Source organism: Saimiri boliviensis, chromosome 13 (assembly GCF_048565385.1).
Source record: "Saimiri boliviensis isolate mSaiBol1 chromosome 13, mSaiBol1.pri, whole genome shotgun sequence".
Lineage (NCBI taxonomy): Eukaryota > Metazoa > Chordata > Mammalia > Primates > Cebidae > Saimiri > Saimiri boliviensis.
Window position 1 is genome coordinate 21,047,939 of NC_133461.1, and position 12,008 is coordinate 21,059,946.

Sequence of the window (12,008 nt, forward strand, 5' to 3'; positions counted from 1 at the left end):
AAAAAAAAAAAATTCCAGGAAATAAATTTTCAGTAAAACTGAGCTAGCTCTCTTGGCAACCTCACTGGCTTTCCTACCCATATCATGCAACTGTGCATGAGACTGCTGCCAAGGAAAGGGGAGGAAAAAAAAAAAGAAACAGAGGAAATTACAAACTACAAAAGCTGAAAAGCATTGTTACCCTCTTTTAGAAATGGCTATTTCTGGGCACAATGGCTGCAGCGAGCAATGGTCAACACTGCACTCTGGCCTGGATGCCAGAGCGAGACCCCTATCTCAAAAAAAATAAAAATATAAAAAGTAAAAAGAAATGACTGTTTCTGATACATTTCATTATTTCTCCCAGCAACTTGTTGGTTACTAAATGAGAGTGACTTCTAAATAAAACCAGAGTGTTTATTCAATCCCATCTGGAAACGCTGAGAAGGAACTGCCAAGGCTGGTGAAATCAGGGCTTTACCAGGACAAAGAAGTCGTCATCTCTCGGTGACTCATGTAAGATGCATTTTAAAATTGTTGCATGTGAGACACTTCCCATGATTGGCCTGACAAGGCACCCCAAAATTTGGCATGGTTCTTGCAGAAAGGACAAGGTCAGTTTGCAGATGAGCTCATTTCTTCATCAGCAATATCAGCTGATACACTCCGAGAACCTCCTTCCTAAGATACAGAAGACTTACATAAGGGGAAATGTTCTAGGATAAGGTTGTGGAGTTTTGTGTGTGTGTGTGTGTGTGTGTGTGTGTGTGTGTGTGTGTGTGTGTTTTGGAGTTTTTGTTTTTGTTTTTGTTTTTTTGTTTTTTTCAGACAGGGTCTTGCCTTGTCACCCAGGCTGGAGTGCATTGGTGGAATCACAGCTCACTGCAGCCTTGACTTTCTCGGCTCAGATGATCCTCCCACTTCAGCCTCCTCCTGAGTAGTTGGGACTACCAGCTAACTTTATTTTGTATTTTTTGTAGCGATGGAATTTCACCATGTATTTCAGGCTGGTCTCAAACTCCTGGGCTCAAGCAATCTGCCAGCCTCCGCCTCCCAAAGTGCTGGGATTATAGGTGTGAGGTACTGCGCCTGGCCTAGGATAAGGTTTTAACATGCCCCCATTTGGTGGGTTCCGTGCAATGTGGATTTTCTTTTTCTTTCTTTTTTTTTTTTTTTTTCCTGAGATGGATTCTTGCTCTGTCACCAGGCTGGAGTGCAGTGGTGTGATCTCGGCTCACTGCAACCTCCACCTCCTGGGTTCAAGCGATTGTCCTGCCTCACCCTCCCGAGTAGCTGGGATTACAGGCGCCTGCCACCGTGTCCAGCTAATTTTTGTATTTTTAGTAGATACAGGGTTTCACCACCTTAGCCAGGCTTGTCTCGAACTCCTGACCTTGTGATCCACCTGCCTCAGGTTCCCAAAGTACTGGGATTACAGGTGTGAGCCACCATGCCTGGTCCAAGATGGGTTTTCAAAGGATTTGTCTCATTAAAGATGAAACTCTACCTTCTTTCAAGTCTTTTTTCAAATGCAACTTTTCAAGAAGCCTACCCTGACCATGTCATTTAAAATTGTGACCCATCTTCCCACTCCTAGTCGCTTAATCCTGCTTGATTTTTATTATTTTCTAATGTATAAATTTTTTTTTTTAACAGAGTTGCTCTGTTGCCAGGCACCAGGCTGGAATGCAGTGGCACAATCTCGGCTCACTGCAACCTCCACCTCCTGGGTTCAAGCAATTCTCTTGCCTCAGCCTTCCGAGTGGCTGGGTGTGCACTACCATGCTCAGCTAATTTTTGCATTTTAGTAGAGATGGGGTTTCACCATGTTGGCCAAGATAGTCTCGATCTCTTGACCTTGTGATCCACCTGCCTCGGCCTCCCAAAGCTGAGATTACAGGCATGAGCCACCGCGCCTGGCCCTAATGTATAAATCTTAAGCATACAGGTCAATGAATTCTTGCATATGCATCTACTCATACAATTACCATTCAGATTAAAAAATAGAACCTTTACAGCACTCCAAAAAGCAGCTTCTTCAGGGGCCTTCTCCCAGTCCAGTCTGGTGTATTTTTTTCAAAGCACTGTCACCTTTTAAGGTCCTTGATTGGCTCACTGGTATACCCAAGCAACAAGAAAAGTGCCTGACACATAGTAGGCACTCAATAAATACTTGTTGAATGAAAGAATATTATTTTATCTTGAGACAGAGTCTCACTCTATTGCCCAGGCTGGAGTGCAGTGGCACAATCTCAGCTCACTGCTTGCCACCTCATTCTACCAGGTTCAATCAATTCTCCTGCCTCAGCCACCTTAGTAGCTGGGACCACAGGTGCCCGTCACCAAACTTGGTTAATTTCTGTATTTTTAGTACAGGTAGTGGCTTATGCTTGTAATCCCACTTTGGGAGGCCGAGGCAGGCGGACTGCTTGAGCTGGGGAGTTCAAGATCAGCCTGGGCAACATAGTGAAACCCTGTCTCTATAAATAAATAAATAAATAAATAAATAAATGCAGACATCAGAATGGTATTGTGGATTGGATGCAGGTGTGGATCTAATCACAGGTATGGATTGGACGCATCCTTGTGTGGTCTCTTCTATGTAACATTTTCTTGGACAGGTTGAGCACTTGGTAGTGGATCTGCAAGGAGGGGATACCCCCTTTTATGTGGAACCCTCTTTTGATTCCTAGGTTTGCTAGCATTTATCAGGATAGGGGCAGAGCCCTTCTAAATAGCTTCCCTCCTTTGGACTCTGCTATTCCTCACATGCCATAACTCAGTCTTGAGAACCTGGTCACCTTCCATGCTCCCCTCTCCCAGTCAGTTGCTTCTTGTGGCCAGCTTTGTGCCCTGGCTATCTCTCTTCTGTGGTGTCCCTTCAATTTCTCCTTTTTACTTCCCCTGGCAACCCCTCCAGGCCCACTGTTCATCGCTGTCCCGGCCTCCCAAGTGATACTCTCACCTTCAGTCTTATCCTTTGGGGACTGTCTCCCTATTATTTTCCCTAAAACAAGGTCTTGATCACGTTCATGCTCTGATCCTAAATCTTCAGTGGTTTACAGGTGCTACCAAAAACAAGTCTAAATGTCTTAGCCTTCTGGGCCCCCTTTCCTCCCCAGCCTCGGGGCTTACCACTGCACTGCCAGCAGAATGGTACCCAGCCTCACCAACAGGCTCCATGTTCTCTTACGTCCCTACCTTTGTTCTGCCGTTAGCTTTAGAAAATGAGTGCTGGAAGAGACCATTTGGTCCAATCTCATTTTACAAATGAGGAAACTGAGGCACGGACAGATTTGAGTGACCAGCACCCAGTCAGAGATCAAGTTTGACTCACGAAAAGGAAGCCCAGTTTGGTATCAGACAAGATCCAACCAGTTGGCCACCCGTTGAATACCCTCTGATCCCTAAAGTTGTGAATCTTTGAGTCCCATCAGGCATGACTTCCGGTCGGAAGCCTCTGTGATGACCCAGTTGGGAGTCTGGACGTGAGCCTCTAGGTGACTGGGAATCTGTGTAGGAGCCCTGGCTCCCCTAGGAGCCTAGCATTTTAAGGAAACTCTAATCTTTGACTTTCTTCTATTCTTATCCCAAAGACTCAGTCCCTAGTAGGGGAGCGGTAAAAGTCTACCCAAGGAGGGTAATGTCTGTACTGCCGGGGAGGCGCGATTCACCCGCTCAGACAGCAGCCAGCAACTAGGCGCTGAGTCCAAAATTTCCACCTACACCGCGTAGTTCACGTGTGGCACCTTAACTCCTTTTGACGCCAAACCCAAAAAACTTGAGAGCGTTTGGACTCGGCAGAAAGTCTGCTGGCGGCAATTACAGGACGCGTTTCTCGAAGTCTTGAGGTGCAGTCTCTTTCTTCACCCTCCGCGCGGCGAACCTGGACGCGCATTCGGTGACCGGTCCCCAAACGTGACTTGGCATCAAGAGGACACAGCTCCCCTTACCGAGGGAGCTCAGGTCCCGGGCGCCCCGCGGCCCCGCCAGCTTTCCGGGCTGGCGCAGTCCTCGACCCGGGGCGACAGCCAAGCCAGAGAGGGCGGCGGGAAAGTGACGCTGGGCCGGAGAGGCGGGGTGGTGAGTGCTGCCCCGGGAGAGCCGAGAGCGGCCGCAGCAGCCGAGTCTCAGGCTGGGCGAGGCAAGGAGGTCGCAGGCTACGCTCGGAAGACTGCCGAGGGTGCCCACCTGACTCCAGGACGCACCGAGGGCTTGGGGCAGGGGCTGGATCTGGGCCCGCCCCGGGGCTTGCCGTCCAGCCCCTCTCCGCCCTGGGGAGGGAAGAAGGGAGGAGAGAAGGCCGGGCCCGCCCCCAGCCTCAGCCCCGCCGAGGCTCTGCGGCCGGGGCTGCTGGAGGGAGACTAGAGCACCTCCCGGAGCGGAGAAACCAGTTTGGCCGGTCCCGCCGTGCGGAGGGAGAAGGGCGGCTGCAGAGGAAGGGTGCACGGACGCGGGGCGGGGGAAGGCTGAGGAGCCACTGGCGAGCCGCGAGAGCCGGAGGTGCCGCCGCCAACTGGACACGCTTTCCAGGGCCCCCAGCCAGCCCCCGTGCGCCATGCAGCGATAGCGCAGCGGCCCGGGCTGGGGCTGAGCAGGTGGTGGCAGCGGCCAGGTGCGCAGCGAGCGTTCGGAGCGGCGCGCACCCTGCGGATGCCCTAGCTGGGGCCCAAGAGCGCCAGGTGAGCAGAGGCGCGGCGCCAGGGGCCCCCGACCTCCCCAAGCCCGCTGGCCCGGCGGAGTCCCGCAGGTCCCCTGGCCGCTCCCGCCGCTCTTTGGAGATCCTAGATGCGGTGGCAGCAGCTGTCCGCGCCCTCGGGCTTCCGATCCCGCACAGGTGGCATTTGGGTGGAGGTGCTAGAAGCCCCCCGTGGCCTCGGGGTCGGTGACGCAAGGCCAGTTGGGCAGGCAGCGCTGCGGAGAGGTCCGTGGAGTTTTCACCCGCCTGGAGGAGGAAACTCTCCGGGAGTGTTTGGGTTCTTCGATCGGTAGCTACACACTGTCCGGGGGTTAAGCCACGCAGGGCTTGCGGCTCCTTGGGGGATGCCGCTGGCTTCGGTACGGTGGCCACCGCTACTTTGGGAGTCCCCGGTGATCGGGTTCTGCTGGGGCGCTCTTTGGGAGCAGATGCCAAGGTGTCCGAAAAGGACTTAGGAACCGACTGTGTCTAACCGCGGCCCACCTGCCGGGAGGGATGGAGGGGTGAGATGGATCTCCTCCCCAGCTCCTGCTGCTGGGCTGAGTACGCCCCAGACCTCTTCCGAGTCCTTTACTGTGGGATGGGAGGGGAGGTGATGGGGAAGAGAGACACTGTTTTTCCGGCGACTCTCGGGTCGCGTCCGCCAGCCCCGCTGAGACGGCTGCAGGCATCTCCTTCCCTCGCCAGTTTGTTGCCCGGCGCTGTCACCTCACTGTGCGCACGCGGAGGGACAACTTGTTAGGGGGCTCGGGGAGATGTTTCAGGGCACGGCCCAGTGCTTTAACACCCCCCACCCCCGTTTCTCCGATTCCCTCCTCCCCAAAGTAGAAGAAAAGTCCTAAAGTGTCCGCCCAATTTTTATGAGGGAGGCGTGTGCGTGCAGTCCCGGCCGGGGGTGGAGTGGAGGGAGGCTCGGAGCGCAGATCGGTGGCAGCTGTACGGTAGAGACTGGGGTGTAGTAACAATGCAAAACGGGGTGGGGGGTTGACACGCAAAAGAGGGACTTGGGCTGCGTTTCTGCCCAGTGAGTCCCGGCTCAACCTTAGCCGACCCCCTTGGCCTGCACGCGCGGCCGGTTGGGGGCTGCAAGCCTTTTCTGGGTAGCTCCGGACGCCGCCGAGTTCCTCTCCGGGAAACTGGCCTGCCTAATGGCGGGAGAAAAGATTAGCTCCCATCTTCCTGGTTGCATTGCCTTCAAAATTCTACCCCTACCCATGGGAAATTAAACAAGAAAACACTAGCAGGGTGTTTGGCGAACACCCGGCACACAGTAGGTTATCGAGGAAGGTTAACTGCTTTCAGGAACAAGAGCTAAGAAAACGACGCGTGATAAAGCCTCCAGGGATAGTGCATACAAGCCCATATAAATGGAGGACTCAGCAGCAGATGTGAAGTAGAAGACTAATTTTCATCGGCTAAGAAATACTTTTGTGTTAGGCCTAAGATGCCATTCATTAATTCTGGGCCTATTGTTGAAGGCTTTATTAAATCCTATTATAAATGGATAGACTGTGCACAAGATGATCAATGCTTATTAGTTGATTACTTTCTGGGGAGAAGTCAGCCTGCCTGCAATTAACTCCTCTGAATTCTCTTAATGATTTTCATTATGTAGTGGAGCTTCCCTTGCTGTAATTTTGGGAAAGAATATTAACCACTTTGTTCGTTTGGCATTTTCCAGTGGCTATATTTTAGTAACTTTTAGTGATTCTTTGGGTGGGTTATTAAGGGCCGAACAAGACTCTGTGGTTAATACTGTCCAACACAGATGCCATTTGTGTGAGCTCAGTTCTGGCTCCTTTCAAGGTTTTTTCTGGGTTTTACGGAACATACACATCTGTGCTCACTTGTTATTACATCTTAGTGATAGATCTGGGAGAGCTTTTGTTTTGTTTGTTTGTTTAATAGAGGTTTTAAAATAATGATTTGGTAAAGCAAATGGCTTAGCAGAAAGGAGACTTCAGTAGTAAGGCAAGTTCAGAATTGATTCCATGTTTAAACTCGTTTTCAGTCTAGGGGATCTTAGCTCTGATGGAGTCACTACCAGATCTGGCTGTAGAATGTTCCTTTCCTTTCCTTCTGTCCATTCCTCTTTCTTCTTTCTTTCCCTTCATTTTGAAGCAAGGAGTAGTGGAAAACATGCAGATTTAGATGCCCACAGATTTCAGTTCTTTTACTTGCTAATTGTATAAGCTTAAATGAATTCTTAAATTTTCTGAACCTCTGTTTGCTCTTCTGTTGAGGGGGGAAGATATTATCAATCTCTTTGGATTGTTGAAAGAATTAAACTAGAGAACGTATGAATGTTCTTTATACATAGTCGGTGTTTGAATGTTGGTTTCTTTATTAGACTGATATCTAAAAATACTATTATTGCAGGTATCTGCTGTATTTTTAATATTTTATTGCCTTACTAATTCAAATTCCATTTTAGTTTTTTATAAGCAGCAGTCACAGAATGCAGGTAATTCTTGTAACTCCAGAGAGATTTTTACCTGTTACCTTTGCTCTTGAGTGTCAGTAACTGAAAAAGAAGCCGATGCACTCATGAATGCAGGAGAACTTGCTTTCTAGGTACCAGAACATGTTGGTTTCTTAAATTTATAAATAAAATAAATAGAGATAGGGCCTTGCTATGCTGCCTATGCTGATCTTAAACTCCCGGCCTCAAGCAGTCCTTCTGCCTTGGCCTCCCAAAGTGCTGAGATTACAGGTGTGAGCCACAGCACCCAGCCAGTTACTTGTTTTTTAAGAAAATGAGGCCAGGTGCAATGGTTCATGCCTATAATCCCAGCACTTTGGGAGGCCAAGGCAGGTGGATTGCTTGAGGCCAGAAGTTTGACACCAGCCTGGCCAACACGGTAAAACCCTGTTTCTACTAAAAATACAAAAATTAGCTGGGCATGATGTATATGCTTGTGATCTCAGCTGCTCAGGAGACTGAGACATGAGAATAGCTTGAACTAGTGATGTGGAGGTTACAGTGAGATCATGCCATATACTCCAGCCTGGTCACAGAGCAAGGCTCTGTCTCAAAAGACAAAAAAAAAAAAAAAAATGAGAAACAAGGCTAATATATACATATACACATGTATGTACACATGCATATATATATGCTTTCTAGACTCTTCCTCCACAATGCCAGGTCTTCAGTGACAGATGACCTCAAAAAGATCTTAGATTACGTATTACTTTCAGCTGGGTACAGGGATGGGGATTCAGGAGTAAGTTGGTTAACAAAAAGAAAAAGATAACCTATCTTCTTTTTATGTTATTCATACTCTTCTGGCAGCAAATTAATTTTTATTTAATAAGTAACAAAAAGCCTACAGGCGTGAATACAATTAATCTAATTGAATGTCAACAGACCTGAAAACTTACAAGATACCTAAAGATACCACAAAGACAAACTTTCCAGGAGACTAAACTAGAAACAATCATAGAAACGAATTCTCAGAATAAGTCCTTAAGCAACTTTATCTCTTTTTAGAGAGATTTGGGACATAAATTGTTCTGGGGCCAGGCACAGTAGCTCACTAAACCTGTCTCTACTAAAAATACAAAAATTAGCTGGGTGTGGTGGCACGTGCCTGAAATCCCAGCTACTCAAGAGGCTGAGGCAGGAGAATTGCTTGAACTTGGGAGGCAGAGGTTGCAGTGAGCCAAGATCGTGCCACTGCACTCCAGCCTGGGTGACATAGCAAGACTCTGTCTCAACAACAACAACAATAACAAAACAAACACCTTTTTGTCATCTGCATCTTTAAGATCATATTAGTACTTTCCTCGATACTTATAAATGCGTTGCACCTTTAAATAGTCACCCAACCTTTCCACAATGAGAAATATGTTTCATAACTGATCCCTGCAAGCAGTCCAGAGGCAGCAGTGAAATAGAGTTTGCCAGCCTTGGAGTCCTTTGACCTGGGTTGGAATGCAGGCCTCACAGCTTCCTAGGTGCATAACCTAGGGCAAGTTACTTTGCCTCTTTAGGCTTCAGTTTCCTCATCCGTAAATGGGATAATAACAGTACTGCCTGACAAGGCTGTGTGATGAGTTCCAAATGAGATAGTTTAGGTAGATGGCTTAGCACACAGCTCAGTAAAAGGTAGTCATTAATATGTTGTTGCTATGGCTTTGTAAATATCACTCACCCAGCCATTGCCTTTCTCCTGGGCTGTGAAGGAAACGGGAATCATTCTACACGTTAGTATTTATTAAGCAAACATCAGTGCCCATTTGCGCCAGGCACTAGAAAGACAGAATTCCCTAGAGCTGGGTGAGGTTCTGAATCTCCAATCTATACTTTTTCTAAAGCCTGGTTGCTCAGAGGACCAGAGTGCTTGTTTGCCTCTTAACCTTGCAGGGGACTTGTGAGGGGTCTGGTTGCTGTCTCACCTGGGTACTACCTCCTCCTGAGCAGCAGAAGCCCATGGAACGATCCTGAGCCCCCTTACCCCTCATTTCAATTGGTCTCTTCTCTCCTTTATCCTCCACTCTCCTGTTTTTCTATTTTTAATTTTTGTTTATTTATTTTAGACAAGGTCTTGCTCTGTTGCCCAGGCTGGAGAGCAGACAGGCACGAACATGGCTCACTGCAACCTTGACCTCTTGGGCTCAGGTGATTCTCCCACTTCAGCCTTTCAAGTAGCTGGGACTATAAGTGCATGCCACAGTGACCAGCTAATTTTTTTTTCTTTTTCTTTTTCTTTCTTTCTTTCTTTCTTTCTTTCTTTCTTTCTTTCTTTTTTTTTTAGAGAGAGGGTCTCACCATGTTGCCCTGACTTCTCTTGAACTTCCTAGGCTTAAGCAGTTTTTCCGCCTGGGCCTCCCAATATGCTGGGATTACAGGTGTGAAGCACCATGCCTGACCCACATGCCTGTTTTGTTTTAATTACTATTCTGTTTAAAACTCAACAGTTTCTGAACCCTGTGGCTTCTTGAAAGGCTCATTGCTCTGTGTGGTTTTCTTAGTGTGGATCCTGGCTAGGCATTGCTAATGACAGAGAACCTTGGTATAGCTCCTTTGATTCATTCATCTTTAGACTATGCTGGGGAATTACCTCTCTGCTTCATGGAAGCCCGTGGGGTTCACAGAGAGCCTGAGTCGGGTTTCTTCTTTGGTGAGAAAGCAGACCAGAGGCTTGGTGCGGTGGCTTATGCCTATAATCCCAGCACTTTGGGAGGCTGAGACCGGTGAATCATGAGGTCAGGAGTTGGAGACCAGCCTGGCCAACATAGTGAAACCTCATCTCTACTAAAAAATACAAAAATTAGCCAGTTGTGGTGGATGCCTGTAGTCCCGGTTACTCGGGAGGCTGAGGCAGGGGAATCATCACTTGAGCCTGGAAGGCAGAGGGTGTGGTGTGGTAAGCCAAGACCACACCGTTGTACTCAAGCCTGGGTGACAGAGCGAGACTCCATCTCAAAAACGAGAAAGCAGATCCAGTGTTTGCTCTCTTCCTGCTTGGGACCTTGTCCCTCTTTGCATGGAGGGATGGTTCCCTTAGAACTTCCGGTTCTGAAGATCTGTCTTCTTTATCAGTCTCTCAATCTAGTATATTTGCATTTATTAGGGGACAAAGGGGCCTGGAAGCTGTGGTGGGGGTGGGGTGGGAAGCCAGCTCTCAGTCTGACATTGACTCCTGAAGGAGAGGGTCACCTGTGTTCTGGGCAGCCTTTCAGTGTCGAAGGCCACCATCCCCCCAGCGTGATTGAGAAGCCTGGCACTTCTGCGTTGAGTACTGTGGAGCCTGACCTTTGGCTAGTAGCTTGGTCTTTATTGACAGGGCTGTCGTTTATAGCTTTGTTACTTTGCTGCTGAGTGGCTTTTGTTCCTCCAGAGCTGGGTTTTGTTTGGTTTAGTGCAGGTGGTGGTTGAAAAGTTTTCTAACCTTTGCTGAAAGCGAGTTGCACTAGAAAATCCTTTTTGGAAACCCTCACGCACCAAATGGTATCCTTCACTTAGATTGGATGCACTGTTTATTTTAGAGTGTGGCGTGATTTGCGTACAAATCCTTATTTTCTCTTCCTGGAACTTAGTAAATTACTGAGATGATCCTGTGAGATTTCTGTCCATGATCTGTAGATCAGGAAGGAACGCTTAACATTTTCTGTAAGAACATAGGTAACCCTTTGACTTGGGTGGTTTAAATATTCACTCACTTGGGGAGATGGATAGGTTTTGTATATTTTGTGCTGGAAAATAATGACCCTCTCTTTAAATTGAAGAATAGTGTGAGTCCTCTAAGTCAGGCACTAGCAGCTGCTGTATCAAACTCGACATTTTTTTTTTAATTTTGAGTTAGGGTCTCAAGATATTACCCAGGCTGGTCTCGAACTCCTGAGCTCAAGTGATTCTCCTGCCTCAGTCTCCCGAATAGTTGGGAATACAGGCATGTGCCACTGCACCCAGCAACCTCCAGAACTTTTGATACAATAAGGACTCTAAGTGCGTGAAGTTCATGGGACTACAGAAATTGTAAGAATTAAAAGAAAATCTGTGCTCTGATTTTGGTACCATTACAACTTTGAGAGGAGGAGAGATTCCTCATGATCTTGTCTTCTTAGTATAGAAGTTTATTTCATGAGACTTTAAAAATTATTATTATTATTATTATTTTGAGATGGGGTATCACTCTATCACCCAGGCTGGAATGCAGTGCATGATCTCAGCTCTCTACAACCTCTGCCTCCTAGGTTCAAGTGATTCTTCCGCCTCAGCCTTCTGAGTAGCTGGAATTACAGGGATGGCCACCAGGCCTGGCTAATTTTTGTATTTTAAGTAGAGACGGGGTTTCACCATGTTGGCCAGGCTGGCCTTGAACTTCTGACCTCAGCCACCCACTTCCCAAAATGTTGGGATTACAGGCATGAGCCACTGTGCCTGGCCTTTAAAAAGAAAAAAAAGTAAAATACACCTAACATAAAATTTACCGTTTTGATCTTTTTTAAGTACACAATTCAGTAGCATTAACTACATTCATGTTGTGCAACCATCACTATGACCCACCTTCAGAACTTTTCATCATCTCAAATAGAAACTGTGCCCATGGGCTGGGTGCAGTGGCTCACTTTTGGTAATCCCAACACTTTGGGAGGCTGAGGCAGGTGGATCGCCTGAGGTCAGGAGTTCGAGACCAGCCTGGCCAACATAGTGAAACCCCGTCTCTACTAAAAATATAAAAAATTAGCTGGGTGTGGTGCAGGGCACCTGTAATCCCAGCTACTCGAGAGCCTGAGGCAGGAGAATCGCTAGAACCCAGGAGGGGGAGGTTGCAGTGAGCCAAGAGCACACCATTGCACTCCAGCCTGGGTGACAAGAGCAAAA

At 47.9% G+C, this 12,008-nt stretch overlaps 1 protein-coding gene across 5 annotated transcripts in view; it reads left to right on the plus strand.

The window, feature by feature from the left end:
• The first annotated feature begins 4,120 nt into the window (after nucleotides 1-4,120).
• The window catches only part of ATP8B1 (ATPase phospholipid transporting 8B1), a 150,796-nt gene continuing 142,908 nt past the window's right edge, over nucleotides 4,121-12,008 (plus strand). For all 5 annotated transcript variants that reach the window (XM_074383365.1, XM_074383364.1, XM_074383367.1 and 2 more), the window contains exon 1: nucleotides 4,121-4,661. The gene's annotated coding sequence lies outside the window, so the exon portion shown is untranslated. The remainder of the gene's footprint in view (nucleotides 4,662-12,008) is intronic.